At 46.0% G+C, this 14,059-nt stretch overlaps 1 protein-coding gene across 1 annotated transcript in view; it reads left to right on the forward strand.

The window, feature by feature from the left end:
• The window catches only part of mrvi1 (murine retrovirus integration site 1 homolog), a 189,063-nt gene that overhangs the window by 89,146 nt on the left and 85,858 nt on the right, over positions 1-14,059 (forward strand).

Here is a 14,059-nt window from a genome sequence, read left to right on the forward strand (position 1 = left end):
CAGCAATGAGGGGGCCAAGCAGTATAGGCCGGAGTAGCCACGGCGACAAGATAGAACTCAGCAGACACTCGCGATCAACACTTTCAACAAGTGTCACATCAAACATAACTGATTTTGTAGGGCTGAAACAGGGCTGAGTACTGCCACCGCCTCCGCCAGCCAGCCCCTCCACCTAATCACCCCTGCCCATCCCACCCCGTCCCGCCCCGCCCTACCACGCACGCATTAGAATGACTGGATGGAAAATGTTGTCATCTGTTTCACATCCAAAAATAAAAGATCGATAAAACACATCGCAACTACAGATCAAAATGCAACATTGCTAATTGCAGCACCCCCTACAGGTCAAAGGTCACCAAATTTCTTGAGCGTCCTCCTAATGGGGTCATGAATATATGTAGTAAGTTTGGTGATGATACATGGCAGGGTTGCTGAGATATGAGCTCACTTCCTGTTTGGCGGCTTCGCCGCAAGTTTCGATTGGCTGTTACAGCCGAATGCTACTGTCAATCGTTCCAAAAAGCGATGCACTGATAAGGCATGGTCTGAAGATGTTCTGTGCCAATTTTGGTGAGGATCCACTGAAATTTGCGACCTGCGAAAATTCGTACGTGTTTTTGATTAAATCTAATATGGCGGCCGAATCAATTACGATGACATCACAAGTTGGCCTGGGTCGGCCTAAGGACCTCCAACAGTATTACCAGACACCACTAGTGCGTTTTAATTCTAAGCACAACAGCAGCTACAGGCCAAAAGGCATGTTTCTTAATTACAGCGCCCCCTAGAGGTCAAAGGTCACCAGATTTCTTGAGCGTCCCCCTGATTGAGTCCTGAGTCCATGCACCAAGTTTGGCTTTGATACATGCAAGGGTTACTGAGATATGAGCTCACTTCCTGTTTGGCTGCTTCGCCGCATATTTCGATTGGCTGTTACGGGCGAACGGTTTGAGTTCCGAAGACGAAAATGAATAACTTTTGTGAGGCTTGGTCTGAAGATCAAGTGTGTCAGATTTGGTGTCGATCGGACAAAATTTGTGACCTTTGAAGACTTTTTAGTGTTTTTGATGAAATCCAAAATGGCGGAAAATCCATCATGGCGGAAATTGACGTCATAGGATGCGTTGAACTCGGCTTGGTCCAAGGATTCTAACAATACCTAATTTTTGACAATCGGATCAACGGGTCAAAAGTTAAGTGCGTGAACGCAAGTCCAACTTTGGCCTGTTGGTGGCGCTAGAGCGCTCAAGGTGCCGGTATGAAACTTGGTGAAATGAATTATTGGACTGTCCCCAATTAGTGTGCAAAATTTTATAACTTTTTACCAGACGGTTCTATGGGCTGCCATTGACTTCCATTGCAAAATAATGCGCATCAGCAACTACTGGCCAAAATGCATTTTTGTCAATTACGGTGCCCCCTAGAGGTCAAATGTCACCAAATTTCTTGAGCGTCCTCCCGATGGGGTCTGAGGTACATGTACTAAATTTGGTTTTGATACATGAAAGCGTTGCTGAGATATGAAATCACTTCCTGTTTGGTGGCTTCGCCGCAAATTTCGATTGGCTGGTACAGGTCAATGCTTCTGTCAATTGTTCCAGAAAGCAATACACTCATCAGGCATGGTCTGTTGATGGTCTCTGCCAATTTTGCTGAGGATCCGCTGAAATTTGTGACCTGCAAAAACGTGTACGTGTTTTTGATTAAATCCAATATGGCGGCCGAATCAATTACGATGACATCACAAGTCGGCTTGGGTCGGCCTAAGGACCTCCAACAGTATTACCAGACACCACTAGTGCATTTTAATTCTAAGCAAAACAGCAGCTACAGGCCAAAAGGCATGTTTCTTAATTACAGCGCCCCCTAGAGGTCAAAGGTCACCAGATTTTTTGAGCGTCCCCCTGATTGGGTCCTGAGTCCATGTACTAAGTTTGGTTATGATAGATGAATGGGTTGCTGAGATATGAGCTCACTTCCTGTTTGGCGGCTTCGCCGCATATTTCGATTGGCTGTTACGGTCAAACGGTTTGAGTTCCGAAGACGAAAAGTGATAACTTTTGTGCGGCTTGGTCTGAAGAGCAGGTGTGTCAAGTTTGGTGACGATCGGACAAAATTTGTGACCTGTGAAGTTTTAGTTTCACTTTCACTAAAATCCAATATGGCGGAAAATCCATCATGGCGGAAAATGACGTCATAGGGTGCGTTGAACTCGGCTTGGTCCAAGGATTCCAACGATACCTCATTTTTCAAAATCGGGTCAACAGGTCAAAAGTTACGTGCGTGAACGCACGTCAAACTTTGGCCTGTTGGTGGCGCTAGAGCCCTCGAGGTGCCGACATGAAACTTGGTGAAATTAATCAATGTACTATCCCCAATCAGTGTGCCAAATTTCACAACTTTTTACCAGACGGTTCTATGGGCTGCCATAGACTTCAATGGCAGAGGAAAGATGTTAAATAATAATAATAAGAAATCATAGAAACACAATGGGTGCCTTCGCAGCTTCGCTGCTTGGCCCCCAAATATAGCTGCAAGCAGCAATGAGGGGGCCAAGCAGGTAGTTCAGCAGGCCAGATTAACCATGTAAGTCAATGCCGTTGCATCAGACATATAGCCTTAAGCAGTCATAGCAAGTTCCATGCCATACAACCCAAGATTGGCTGAGTTACAAGGTCAAGTTTCACATCAAAACATAACTGATTTTGTGGGGCTGAACCAGGGCTGAGTGTCGCCGCCCCCTCCCCCAGCCAGCCCACCGCCGCAACCGCCCCTGCCCATCCCACCCCGTCCCACCCTTGCACGCACACATTAGAATGAACTAGATGGAACTTGCTGTCATCAGTTTCACATCAAAAATAAAAGATTGACTGAGATATGATCACACTTGCTGTGATTTAAACACAGAGGTCAAAAATTTACGTCATAGGGTGTGTTGGGGTGTGAACTCGGCTTGGCCCAAGGATTCCAATGATACCTCATTTTGCCATTCGGGTCAACGGGTCAAAAGTTACGTCCGTGAACACAAGTCCAACTTTGGCCTGTTGGTGGCGCTAGAGCGCTTGAGGTGCCGGCATGAAACTTGGTGAAATGAATTATTGGACTGTCCCCAATTAGTGTGCAAAATTGTATAACTTTTTACCAGACGGTTCTATGGGCTGCCATTGACTTCCATTGCAAAATAATGCGTATCAGCAACTACTGGCCAAAATGCATTTTTGTCAATTACGGAGCCCCCTAGAGGTCAAATGTCACCAAATTTCTTGAGCGTCCTCCCGATGTGGTCTGAGGTGCATGTACTAAGTTTGGTTTTGATACATGAAAGCTTTGCTGAGATATGAAATCACTTCCTGTTTGGCGGCTTCGCCGCAAATTTTAATTGGCTGGTACAGGCCAAAGCTTCTGTCAATTGTTCCAGAAAGCAATGCACTCATCAGGCATGGTCTGAAGATGGTCTCTGCCAATTTTGGTGAGGAACAGATGAAATTTGTGACCTGCTAAAACTTTTTTGTGTTTTTGATTTAATCCAATATGGCGGCCGAATCAATTACGATGACATCACAAGTTGGCTTGGGTCGGCCTAAGGACCTTCAACAGTAGTGCCAGACACCACTAGTGGGTTTCAATTCTAAGCACAACTGCTGCTACAGGCCAAAAGGCATGTTTCTTAATTACAGCGCCCCCTAGAGGTCAAAGGTCACCAAATTTCTTGAGCGTCCCCCTGATTGGGTCCTGAGTCCATGGAATAAGTTTGGTTATGATAGATGAATGGGTTGCTGAGATATGAGCTCACTTCCTGTTTGGCGGCTTTGCCGCAAATTTCGATTGGCTGTTACGCGCGAACGGTTTTAGTTCCGAAGACAAAAAGCAATGCATTAATGAGGCATGGTCTGTAGATGATATCTATGAAGTTTGGTGTCGATCGGACAAAATGTGTGACCTCTGATACGTTTTAAGTGATTTTGATGAAATTCAAAATGGCGGAAAATCCATCATGGCGGAAAATGACGTCATAGGGTGCGTTGAACTCGGCTTGGTCCAAGGATTCCAACGGTACCTCATTTTTCAAAATCGGATCAACAGGTCAAAAGTTACGTGCGTGAACGCACGTCCAACTTTGGCCTGTTGGTGGCGCTAGAGCGCTCGGGGTGCGGACTTGAAACTTGGTGAAATTAATCATGGGGCATTGCCTAATTAGTGTGCCAAATTTCACAACTTTTCACCAGACGGTTCTATGGGCTGCCATAGACTTCAATGGCAGAGGAAAGATGTGTAATAATAATAGGAAAAGCTAGAAACACAATGGGTGCCTTCGCAGCTTCGCTGCTTGGCCCCCAAATATAGCTGCAAGCAGCAATGAGGGGGCCAAGCAGTGAGATCAGCAGGCCAGATTTGCCATGTAAGTCAATGCCGTTGCATCAGACATATAACCTTAAGCAGTCACAGCAAGTTCCATGCCATACAACCCAAGATTGGCTGAGTTACAAGGTCAAGTTTCACATCAAAACATAACTGATTTTGTGGGGCTGAACCAGGGCTGAGTGTCGCCGCCCCCTCCCCCAGCCAGCCCACCGCCGCAACCACCCCTGCCCATCCCACCCCGTCCCACCCTTGCACGCACACATTAGAATGAACTAGATGGAACTTGCTGTCATCAGTTTCACATCAAAAATAAAAGATTGACTGAGATATGATCACACTTGCTGTGATTTAAACACAGAGGTCAAAAATTGACGTCATAGGGTGTGTTGAACTCGGCTTGGCCCAAGGATTCCAATGATACCTCATTTTGCCATTCGAGTCAACAGGTCAAAAGTTACGTCCGTGAACACAAGTCCAACTTTGGCCTATTGGTGGCGCTAGAGCGCTTGAGGTGGCGGCATGAAACTTGGTGAAATGAATTATTGGACTGTCCCCAATTAGTGTGCCAAATTGTATAACTTTTTACCAGACGGTTCTATGGGCTGCCATTGACTTCCATTGCAAAATAATGCGCATCAGCAACTACTGGCCAAAATGCATTTTTGTCAATTACGGAGCCCCCTAGAGGTCAAATGTCACCAAATTTCTTGAGCGTCCTCCCGATGTGGTCTCAGGTACATGTACTAAGTTTGGTTTTGATACATGAAAGCGTTGCTGAGATATGACATCACTTCCTGTTTGGCGGCTTCGCCGCAAATTTTGATTGGCTGGTACAGGCCAAAGCTTCTGTAAATTGTTCCAGAAAGCAATGCACTCATCAAGCATGGTCTGAAGATGGTCTCTGCCAATTTTGGTGAGGAACAGATGAAATTTGTGACCTGCCAAAACTTTTTTGTGTTTTTGATTTAATCCAATATGGCGGCCGAATCAATTACGATGACATCACAAGTTGGCTTGGGTCGGCCTAAGGACCTCCAACAATAATAGCAGACACCACTAGTGGGTTTCAATTCTAAGCACAACTGCTGCTACAGGCCAAAAGGCATGTTTCTTAATTACAGCGCCCCCTAGAGGTCAAAGGTCACCAAATTTCTTGAGCGTCCCCCTGATTGGGTCCTGAGTCCATGGACTAAGTTTGGTTATGATAGATCAATGGGTTGCTGAGATATGAGCTCACTTCCTGTTTGGCGGCTTCGCCGCAAATTTCGATTGGCTGTTACGCGCGAACGGTTTTAGTTCCGAAGACAAAAAGCAATGCATTAATGAGGCATGGTCTGTAGATGATATCTTTTAAGTTTGGTGTCGATCGGACAAAATTTGTGACCTCTGATACGTTTTAAGAGATTTTGATTAAATCCAAAATGGCGGAAAATCCATCATGGCGGAAAATGACGTCATAGGGTGCGTTGAACTCGGCTTGGTCCAAGGATTCCAACGATACCTCATTTTTGACAATCGGGCAAACGGGTCAAAAGTTACTTGCGTGAATGCACGTCCAACTTTGGCCTGTTGGTGGCGCTAGAGGGTTCGAGGTGCCGACAGGAAACTTGGTGAAATTAATCATTGGACTGTCCCCAATCAGTGTGCCAAATTTCACAACTTTTTACCAGACGGTTCTATGGGCTGCCATAGACTTCCATGGCGGAATAATAATAATAATAAGAAAACTAACAAACACAATGGTTGCCTCGCAGCTTCGCTGCTTGGCCCCCAAATATAGCTGCAAGCAGCAATGAGGGGGCCAAGCAGTGAGATCAGCAGGCCAGATTAACCATGTAAGTCAATGCCGTTGCATCAGACATATAGCCTTAAGCAGTCACAGCAAGTTCCATGCCATACAACCCAAGATTGGCTGAGTTACAAGGTCAAGTTTCACATCAAAACATAACTGATTTTGTGGGGCTGAACCAGGGCTGAGTGTCGCCGCCCCCTCCCCCAGCCAGCCCACCGCCGCAACCGCCCCTGCCCATCCCACCCCGTCCCACCCTTGCACGCACACATTAGAATGAACTAGATGGAACTCGCTGTCATCAGTTTCACATCAAAAATAAAAGATTGACTGAGATATGATCACACTTGCTGTGATTTAAACACAGAGGTCAACAATTGACGTCATAGGGTGTGTTGAACTCGGCTTGGCCCAAGGATTCCAATGATACCTCATTTTGCCATTCGGGTCAACAGGTCAAAAGTTACGTCCGTAAACACAAGTCCAACTTTGGCCTGTTGGTGGCACTAGAGCGCTTGAGGTGCCGGCATGAAACTTGGTGAAATGAATTATTGGACTGTCCCCAATTAGTGTGCAAAATTGTATAACTTTTTACCAGACGGTTCTATGGGCTGCCATTGACTTCCATTGCAAAATAATGCGCATCAGCAACTACTGACCAAAATGCATTTTTGTCAATTACGGAGCCCCCTAGAGGTCAAATGTCACCAAATTTCTTGAGCATCCTCCCGATGTGGTCTGAGGTACATGTACTAAGTTTGGTTTTGATACATGAAAGCGTTGCTGAGATATGACATCACTTCCTGTTTGGCGGCTTCGCCTCAAATTTTGATTGGCTGGTACAGGCCAATGCCTCTGTCAATTGTTCCAGAAAGCAATGCACTCATCAGGCATGGTCTGTAGATGGTCTCTGCCAATTTTGGTGAGGATCCGCTGAAATTTGTGACCTGCAAAAACGTGTACGTGTTTTTGATTAAATCCAATATGGCGGCCGAATCAATTACGATGACATCACAAGTTGGCTTGGGTCGGCCTAAGGACCTTCAACAGTAGTACCAGACACCACTAGTGGGTTTCAATTCTAAGCACAACTGCAGCTACAGGCCAAAAGGCATGTTTCTTAATTACAGCGCCCCCTAGAGGTCAAAGGTCACCAAATTTCTTGAGCGTCCCCCTGATTGGGTCCTGAGTCCATGGACTTAGTTTGGTTATGATAGATCAATGGGTTGCTGAGATATGAGCTCACTTCCTGTTTGGCGGCTTCGCCGCAAATTTCGATTGGCTGTTACGCGCGAACGGTTTTAGTTCCGAAGACGAAAAAGAATAACTTTTGTGCGGCTTGGTCTGAAGAGCATGTGTGTCAAGTTTGGTGACGATCGGACAAAATTTGTGACCTGTGAAGTTTTAGTTTCACTTTCACTAAAATCCAATATGGCGGAAAATCCATCATGGCGGAAAATGACGTCATAGGGTGCGTTGAACTCGGCTTGGACCAAGGATTCCAACGATACCTCAGTTTTGACAATCGGCCATACGGGTCAAAAGTTATGTGCGTGAACGCACGTCCAACTTTGGCCTGTTGGTGGCGCTAGAGTGCTCTAGGTGCCATCATGAAACTTGGTGACATTAATCATGGGACTGTCCCTAATCAGTGTGCCAAATTTCACAACTTTTCACCAGACGGTTCTATGGGCTGCCATTGACTTCAATGGCGGAATAATAATAATAATAAATATAGCTGCAAGCAGCAATGAGGGGGCCAAGCAGTGAAATCAGCAGGCCAGATTTGCCATGTAAGTCAATGCCGTTGCATCAGACATATAGCCTTAAGCAGTCACAGCAAGTTCCATGCCATACAACCCAAGATTGGCTGAGTTACAAGGTCAAGTTTCACATCAAAACATAACTGATTTTGTGGGGCTGAACCAGGGCTGAGTGTCGCCGCCCTCTCCCCCAGCCAGCCCACCGCCGCAACCGCCCCTGCCCATCCCACCCCGTCCCACCCTTGCACGCACACATTAGAATGAACTAGATGGAACTTGCTGTCATCAGTTTCACATCAAAAATAAAAGATGGACTGAGATATGATCACACTTGCTGTGATTTAAACACAGAGGTCAAAAATTTACGTCATAGGGTGTGTGGGGGTGTGAACTCGGCTTGGCCCAAGGATTCCAATGATACCTCATTTTGCCATTCGGGTCAACAGGTCAAAAGTTACGTCCGTAAACACAAGTCCAACTTTGGCCTGTTGGTGGCGCTAGAGCGCTTGAGGTGCCGGCATGAAACTTGGTGAAATGAATTATTGGACTGTCCCCAATTAGTGTGCAAAATTGTATAACTTTTTACCAGACGGTTCTATGGGCTGCCATTGACTTCCATTGCAAAATAATGCGCATCAGCAACTACTGGCCAAAATGCATTTTTGTCAATTACGGTGCCCCCTAGAGGTCAAATGTCACCAAATTTCTTGAGCGTCCTCCCGATGGGGTCTGAGGTACATGTACTAAATTTGGTTTTGATACATGAAAGCGTTGCTGAGATATGAAATCACTTCCTGTTTGGCGGCTTCGCCGCAAATTTCGATTGGCTGGTACAGGCCAAAGCTTCTGTCAATTGTTCCAGAAAGCAATGCACTCATCAGGCATGGTCTGAAGATGGTCTCTGCCAATTTTGGTGAGGAACAGATGAAATTTGTGACCTGCGGAAATTCGTACGTGTTTTTGATTAAATCCAATATGGCGGCCGAATCAATTACGATGACATCACAAGTTGGCTTGGGTCGGCCTAAGGACCTTCAACAGTAGTACCAGACACCACTAATGGGTTTCAATTCTAAGCACAACTGCTGCTACAGGCCAAAAGGCATGTTTCTTAATTACAGCGCCCCCTAGAGGTCAAAGGTCACCAAATTTCTTGTGCGTCCCCCTGATTGGGTCCTGAGTCCATGGACTAAGTTTGGTTATGATAGATCAATGGGTTGCTGAGATATGAGCTCACTTCCTGTTTGGCGGCTTCGCCGCAAATTTCGATTGGCTGTTACGCGCGAACGGTTTTAGTTCCGGAGACAAAAAGCAATGCATTAATGAGGCATGGTCTGTAGATGATATCTGTGAAGTTTGGTGTCGATCGGACAAAATGTGTGACCTCTGATACGTTTTAAGTGATTTTGATGAAATTCAAAATGGCGGAAAATCCATCATGGCGGAAAATGACGTCATAGGGTGCGTTGAACTCTGCTTGGTCCAAGGATTCCAACGGTACCTGATTTTTCAAAATCGGATAAACAGGTCAAAAGTTACGTGCGTGAACGCACGTCCAACTTTGGCCTGTTGGTGGCGCTAGAGCCCTCGAGGAGCCGACATGAAACTTGGTGAAATTAATCATGGGCCTGTCCCCAATCGGTGTGCCAAATTTCACAACTTTTTACCATACGGTTCTATGGGCTGCCATAGACTCCCATGGCGGAAGCGTAATAATAATAATAGGGAAGAAAACATAGAATCACTATGGGTTGCCTCGCAGCTTCGCTGCTTGGCCCCCAATAATAAGAACAAATAGAAACACAATGGTTGCCTCGCAGCTTCGCTGCTTGGCCCCCAAATATAGCTGCAAGCAGCAATGAGGGGGCCAAGCAGGCAGTTCAGCAGTCCAGAAGTCCAGATTTGCCATGCAACTCAATGCCGTGGCATCAGGCATATAGCATTAAGCAGTCACAACAAGTTCCATGTCAAACAACCCAAGATTGGCTGAGTTACAAGGTCAAGTTTCACATCAAAACATAACTGATTTTGTGTGGCTGAACCAGGGCTGAGTGTCGCCGCCCCCTCACCCAGCCAGCCCACCGCCGCAACCGCCCCTGCCCGTCCCGTCCCACCCCGCCCCACCCTTGCACGCACGCATTAGAATTAACTGGATGGAACTCGCTGTCATCAGTTTCACTTCAAAAATAAAAGATTGACTGAGATATGATCACACTTGCTGTGATTTAAACATAGAGGTCAACAATTGACGTCATAGGGTGTGTTGAACTCGGCTTGGCCCAAGGATTCCAATGATACCTCATTTTGCCATTCGGGTCAACAGGTCAAAAGTTACGTCCGTAAACACAAGTCCAACTTTGGCCTGTTGGTGGCGCTAGAGCGCTTGAGGTGCCGGCATGAAACTTGGTGAAATGAATTATTGGACTGTCCCCAATTAGTGTGCAAAATTGTATAACTTTTTACCAGACGGTTCTATGGGCTGCCATTGACTTCCATTGCAAAATAATGCGCATCAGCAACTACTGGCCAAAATGCATTTTTGTCAATTACGGTGCCCCCTAGAGGTCAAATGTCACCAAATTTCTTGAGCGTCCTCCCGATGGGGTCTGAGGTACATGTACTAAATTTGGTTTTGATACATGAAAGCGTTGCTGAGATATGAAATCACTTCCTGTTTGGCGGCTTCGCCGCAAATTTCGATTGGCTGGTACAGGTCAATGCTTCAGTCAATTGTTCCAGAAAGCAATGCACTCATCAGGCATGGTCTGAAGATGGTCTGTACCAATTTTGGTGAAGAACAGATGAAATTTGTGACCTGCGAAAACTTGTACGTGTTTTTGATTAAATTCAATATGGCGGCCGAATCAATTACGATGACATCACAAGTTGGCTTATGTTGACCTAAGGACCTTCAACAGTAGTACCAGGCACCACTAGTGTGTTTTAATTCTAAGCACAACTGCTGCTACAGGTCAAAAGCCATGTTTCTTAATTACAGCGCCCCCTAGAGGTCAAAGGTCACCAAATTTCTTGAGCATCCCTCTGATTGGGTCCTGAGTCCATGTACTTAGTTTGGTTATGATAGATGAAAGGGTTGCTGAGATATGAGCTCACTTCCTGTTTGGCGGCTTCGCCGCATATTTCGATTGGTTGTTACGGGCGAACGGTTTTAGTTCCGAAGACAAAAATCGATAACTTTTGTGCGGATTGGTCTGAAGATCATATGTATTAAGTTTCGTTAAAATCGGACAAACTATGTGAGGCGTGAAACTTTAGTTTCACTTTCGATAAAATCCAATATGGCGGAAAATCCATCATGGCGGAAAATGACGTCATAGGGTGCGTTGAACTCGGCTTGGTCCAAGGATTCCAACGATACCTCATTTTTGACAATCGGACAAACGGGTCAAAAGTTACGTGCGTGAACGCACGTCCAACTTTGGCCTGTTGGTGGCGCTAGAGCGCTGGAGGTGCCGGCATGAAACTTGGTGCAATTAATTATTGGCCTGTCCCCAATCAGTGTGCCAAATTTCACAACTTTTTACCAGACGGTTCTATGGGCTGCCATAGACTCCCATGGCAGAAGAAGGTATAATAATAATAAGAAAAGATAGAAACACAATGGGTGCCTTCGCAGCTTCGCTGCTTGGCCCCCAATAAGAAATCATAGAATCACTAAAGGTTGCCTCGCAGCTTCGCTGCTTGGCCCCCAAATATAGCTGCAAGCAGCAATGAGGGGGCCAAGCAGTGAGATCAGCAGGCCAGATTAACCATGTAAGTCAATGCCGTTGCATCAGACATATAGCCTTAAGCAGTCACAGCAAGTTCCATGCCATACAACCCAAGATTGGCTGAGTTACAAGGTCAAGTTTCACATCAAAACATAACTGATTTTGTGGGGCTGAACCAGGGCTGAGTGTCGCCGCCCCCTCCCCCAGCCAGCCCACCGCCGCAACCGCCCCTGCCCATCCCACCCAGTCCCACCCTTGCACGCACACATTAGAATGAACTACAGTAGATGGAACTTGCTGTCATCAGTTTCACATCAAAAATAAAAGATTGACTGAGATATGATCACACTTGCTGTGATTTAAACATAGAGGTCAACAATTGACGTCATAGGGTGTGTTGACCTCGGCTTGGCCCAAGGATTCCAATGATACCTCATTTTGCCATTCGGGTCAACAGGTCAAAAGTTACGTCCGTAAACACAAGTCCAACTTTGGCCTGTTGGTGGCGCTAGAGCGCTTGAGGTGCCGGCATGAAACTTGGTGAAATGAATTATTGGACTGTCCCCAATTAGTGTGCAAAATTGTATAACTTTTTACCAGACGGTTCTATGGGCTGCCATTGACTTCCATTGCAAAATAATGCGCATCAGCAACTACTGGCCAAAATGCATTTTTGTCAATTACGGTGCCCCCTAGAGGTCAAATGTCACCAAATTTCTTGAGCGTCATCCCGATGGGGTCTGAGGTACATGTACTAAATTTGGTTTTGATACATGAAAGCGTTGCTGAGATATGAAATCACTTCCTGTTTGGCGGCTTCGCCGCAAATTTCGATTGGCTGGTACAGGTCAATGCTTCTGTCAATTGTTCCAGAAAGCAATGCACTCATCAGGCATGGTCTGAAGATAGTCTCTACCAATTTTGGTGAAGAACAGATGAAATTTGTGACCTGCGAAAACTTGTACGTGTTTTTGATTAAATCCAATATGGCGGCCGAATCAATTACGATGACATCACAGGTTGGCTTGGGTCGGCCTAAGGACCTCCAACAGTATTAACAGACACCACTAGTGCATTTTAATTCTAAACACAACTGCAGCTACAGGCCAAAAGGCATGTTTCTTAATTACAGCGCCCCCTAGAGGTCAAAGGTCACCAAATTTCTCGAGCGTCCCCCTGATTGGGTCCTGAGTCCATGGACTAAGTTTGGTTATGATAGATCAATGGGTTGCTGAGATATGAGCTCACTTCCTGTTTGGCGGCTTCACCGCAAATTTCGATTGGCTGTTACGCGCGAACGGTTTTAGTTCCGAAGACAAAAAGCAATGCATTAATGAGGCATGGTCTGTAGATGATATCTATGAAGTTTGGTGTCGATCGGACAAAATGTGTGACCTCTGATACGTTTTAAGTGATTTTGATGAAATCCAAAATGGCGGAAAATCCATCATGGCGGAAAATGACGTCATAGGGTGCGTTGAACTCGGCTTGGTCCAAGGATTCCAACGGTACCTCATTTTTGACAATCGGGTCAACGGGTCAGAAGTTACGTGCGTGAACGCAAGTCCAACTTTGGCCTGTTGGTGGCGCTAGAGCGCGGGAGGTGCCGACATGAAACTTGGTGACATGAATCATTGGACTGTCTCCAATCAGTGTGCCAAATTTCACAACTTTTTGCCAGACGGTTCTATGGGCTGCCATAGACTTCCATGGCGGAATAATAATAATAAATATAGCTGCAAGCAGCAATGAGGGGGCCAAGCAGTGAGATCAGCAGGCCAGATTAACCATGTAAATCAATGCCGTTGCATCAGACATATAGCCTTAAGCAGTCACAGCAAGTTCCATGCCATACAACCCAAGATTTTACTGAGTTACAAGGTCAAGTTTCACATCAAAACATAACTGATTTTGTGGGGCTGAACCAGGGCTGAGTGTCGCCGCCCCCTCCCCCAGCCAGCCCACCGCCGCAACCGCCCCTGCCCATCCCACCCCGTCCCACCCTTGCACGCACACATTAGAATGAACTAGATGGAACTTGCTGTCATCAGTTTCACATCAAAAATAAAAGATTGACTGAGATATGATCACACTTGCTGTGATTTAAACACAGAGATCAAAAATTGACGTCATAGGGTGTGTGGGGGTGTGAACTCGGCTTGGCCCACTGATTCCAATGATACCTCATTTTGCCATTCGGGTCAACAGGTCAAAAGTTACGTCCGTAAACACAAGTCCAACTTTGGCCTGTTGGTGGCGCTAAAGCGCTTGAGGTGCCGGCATGAAACTTGGTGAAATGAATTATTGGACTGTCCCCAATTAGTGTGCAAAATTGTATAACTTTTTACCAGACGGTTCTATGGGCTGCCATTGACTTCCATTGCAAAATAATGCGCATCAGCAACTACTGGCTA

The sequence above is a fragment of the Alosa sapidissima genome, chromosome 20 (assembly GCF_018492685.1).
Source record: "Alosa sapidissima isolate fAloSap1 chromosome 20, fAloSap1.pri, whole genome shotgun sequence".
NCBI classification, from domain to species: domain Eukaryota; kingdom Metazoa; phylum Chordata; class Actinopteri; order Clupeiformes; family Clupeidae; genus Alosa; species Alosa sapidissima.